We start from the raw sequence: 3,982 nt of genomic DNA, 5'->3' as shown, positions 1-3,982 counted from the left end.
GAAAAAAAGAAAGTAGACTCAATCTTCCAAGCTTTGGAATTGGAAGCTTTTTAGATGGAGAATAAAATTGTCACTATCTTATAAAATAGAGTGGGACAGAGTAGTTGGGCAGCTTTCTCAACAATAATTAAAATAATTAAAATAATCTTTTAACATTGCAACATACATAAAACTGGCTAAGCAATTCTGCTTTTGGAAATTTGAATTAGTAATGTTTGTTTTCCATGTACAACTAATGTAAACTTCATGTAAATACAACTTATTATTTTAAGTGTATAAAATAGGAAAAAATATATAGTCTGTTTATTTTACTCCTAAAATCCAATGTAGTCAATGGTGGAATACGTTATAAGGAATGAGCCATAAATCCCTGAAACCAAACGTTTTTCTGAGGTATAATTTCACTTTAAAAATGAATGTCCACAAGCAATTTATTTAATATGTTATTCTGTTTTTCATATTTAAAACACAGAGGATTATGCATAACTCATGGAATCATCATAAGCATTTAATGAGGCAATATTATATAATGACCTTAAATATGTCTAATGCATACTGAAGATAAATACACATTTTATTGTATATTAATTTGGAAAAATATCAGCATAATATTTATTGTGTCATCTCATTTGTGTTAAAAATAATTTACATGAAACATATGATCCATATAATTGTAATACCTCTCTGAGAAAAGTAACAAATAACTGTTGGCAGGTGATATATCTAGAAATTGCATGGAGACCCAGTAGTGTGTAGGGGAAGAGGATTATGTCATTTGATTTCCTCTGTACTATTTTTAATTTAAACAAATGCCCTCATTATTTACAAAATAACCCCAAAATTGCAAGCGCTAGCATAGGATAGACCACGGTTCGATCCTCTTGCGTCCCATATGGTCCCCCCAAGCTAGGAGCGATTTCTGAGCACATAGCCAGGAGTAACCCCTGAGCGTCAAACTGGTGTGGCCCAAAAACCAAAAAAAAAAATAATAATAATAACCCAAATTACAATGAAGTTCATGACAATGTTAAAAACAGTTGCTAAATCACTTTGAAGTCTATATAGTTGAAATGATTCCTACAAATAAAATTTGATGGAAAATTGTAGCATCCAATATAATGCTTCAGGTCATTGCTATGGTACTTGAAGTTTGGAAATTCTGAGATGACTTGACCCCATCTTTCATTGAGATGCCTCCTAATGGTGAAAAATGCTGCTATTTATTACCAGTAATAATGATGATTATTAAATATTCCCATTATTTCTCAGCTCTATTACTTGCTCATCTAATAACCTTGGCAGGTTTTCTAACTTCTTTGGCCTCTTTTTCTACATTTGAGTGTAATTATAGACCTTATTTTTGATAACAGCGAGGATTAAATGAGATAATGCATATAAAGCATTCTGCACAGTATCTACCATATAATAAATTCTCACAAGTGCATTACCTTAGTAATCAATTGAGTATCACCCTATATACTAACCACACTCAGTGACATATTTTCCCTATTTTCAGGACTATTTCCCTGAGCCTCCTGCAAGAAAGAAGTAAACCAAAGAAAAATATCAAAGATTCAATATTCTCTTATGAGCTTCATTCTCTATATTTAGAGACCACCTTTCCTGGAAAGTGAGCAGCAGAAATGTTTCATTTTACAATAAATAGCATTCAAAAGTTAACCTAGGTTCTGGTCTCAGAAAGTACGTCTCCCGCTCCCAGCAAATCCGCAACCAGACAACTCCAATGGCTTTCTCTTTACCCAAGAATGTGCCCATGGCCCTGTCTATGGGTAAGATGATATGATCCAGAAATCATCTATCACTCAATGCCGATTGTGAGAATCAGAAATGCAAAGTAAAACATTCCACTGCGGTGGGGGAGGTAGGAAAGGGACGTGATTAACACTGCTTGGAGTTTTTAAAAACCAACATCAGGAAAAACCACACAAGACTACAATGACATGGAGAACATCCTCTGAAGTGGCAGGAAGTGGACTGAGCGCCCCACTGGGTCTCTGTTCCAACTCTAATTGCTATTATTCTCTGGGATGTGATCACTTCATCAGAAACAATAGCTTGTCTAATTGACAAAGGTTGGGGGAGGCCAACTACCTCGCACAGATATCCAAACAGCAAGTCTAGTAAATGAGGATAGCAGTGAAATTAAGAAAGGACAATTCAGACAGCGAGATCAATTAGACTTGAACAAGTAGAAGCCCAGCAGCTCCTTCACTTGAAGTATGCAGGATGAGAAAGGTGACACCGAGAACAGCCTGGGCAGAATTATCTTCTATTTGCAGCTTGGATGATCTTTTTTTTTTATTTTTTCAAAAATAATATTGAATAATTGCTCACCTTTATCATGTGTCTTTCAGTTAAGGAGTTAAAAAGAATATTCATGTATATTATGGTCACATCCCTGGTTGCCAGCCTCAGAGTTGATTAAAGTCCCGAATCTTCCGATGTGGAAAAAAGACAGACAAAAGTTATCTGCTGCCAACACACCAGATATTTTATGTAAAGTAAAACATAGAATCTTTTATAAGAAATAATAATCCTTGTGCATAACACTGAGCTCCTCCAATGTGGATGAGGAAGAGTCTCCATGAACAATGTGCCAGAGTGTGTTTGATGCAAACCCTTGGCTGGCACATACCTAGACAAGTGGGAAATGCTTTTCCAGGAAAGTCATTTTCAGGGAGAGTTGTTTATTCAAAATACAGTTTAAATGTGCCCTTTCCCAACATTTCACTATAAAGTGGGGATCTATTTAAAACCTGAAACTCAGCTCAGACAGAGACTTCTGACATCCTGGCATGGTTGGTGATCTCAGTAAAGGTCATCCACACATTCCTTTGGTTTTTCTCTGCCAAAGATCCATCTTCTCTTGCCCTTTCTCGTTCAACCCAAGAGCCAAGATTATCTTTCATTTCAGTGACTGCAGATTGGAATTGTAGCTACACACCCTACCTATATTGTTTCTATTGGCTTAACACTTACCAATCAGAGCTTAAATATGAGATAATCACTAGTATTCCCTTCATTATTGTTATAATTGAATCACTAGATTTACTGGTTGGTCCAAGAATGCTTCAGAGTATTAAATTGGGTACATGCACAGGTCTAGGGCCCCAGTTGAAAACCTCTAGACCATTTTCATCAAATACCATGGATAAAGAAAGGTAAAGTCAAGATGGAGGAAACTGTGGGCTCAACTCTTTCAAGAGTCCAGTGAAAGGTTAGGCCTCAAAAGAGGTCTCACTTTCATAAATGGCTCAGTAAATCTCACCAAGCTAGCACATTGATTGTCCTGAGTTGTTTAGGTCTTTGGCATCTTCCATTCTGAGTTCAGAAAGACTCAAGAGTTTTCTAGATAGAATCAGTAGTGTAAGTGGATTTCTTTTAAAAAGTCCTTTTATTTTTAATGTTTCATTAAAATGATGCTACATGTCATTTTATTTTCTATTTAAAAGGATTTTAAGTATGATCTCAGGATGATTCTTCTTCTTACATCATCCACACATTCTCCGATTTCCCTTCTCACTCGAATATTTGATTGTTTCTCAGGCATCATTGAGATGACACTATACAGAATCCATTTAAAATATGCTCTTCTCCAGGAAACCCAGCATTTGAAATGAATATATTCAAAATATTCTAAGTGCTACATTGCTCATACTCCTTTAAAACTGCTTGCCTAGAAAAAAATAGTATCATAAAACTTTCCTAGAATTAAATAAGAGTGGGTTACAACTGGATTTATTCCCATGTTATCAGTCTTCATGTGAAATTGATTAAAAACTAGTGAGCTTAATTTTATCATTTGAAACCATGACTTACATTTTCCAAGTTCCAACATTTTCATTAAATTTCCACCCATCCCTCTTCTATAAATTTAGGTTGGACTGACCCTCTGGCCCCAGGGTCCACCTCTAAGGGAGTCATGATCTGTGTGCCTATGACTACCAGTCCTTTCCCTCTA

The sequence above is a fragment of the Suncus etruscus genome, chromosome 9, assembly GCF_024139225.1.
Source record: "Suncus etruscus isolate mSunEtr1 chromosome 9, mSunEtr1.pri.cur, whole genome shotgun sequence".
Lineage (NCBI taxonomy): Eukaryota > Metazoa > Chordata > Mammalia > Eulipotyphla > Soricidae > Suncus > Suncus etruscus.
This window is presented reverse-complemented; position numbering follows the sequence as displayed.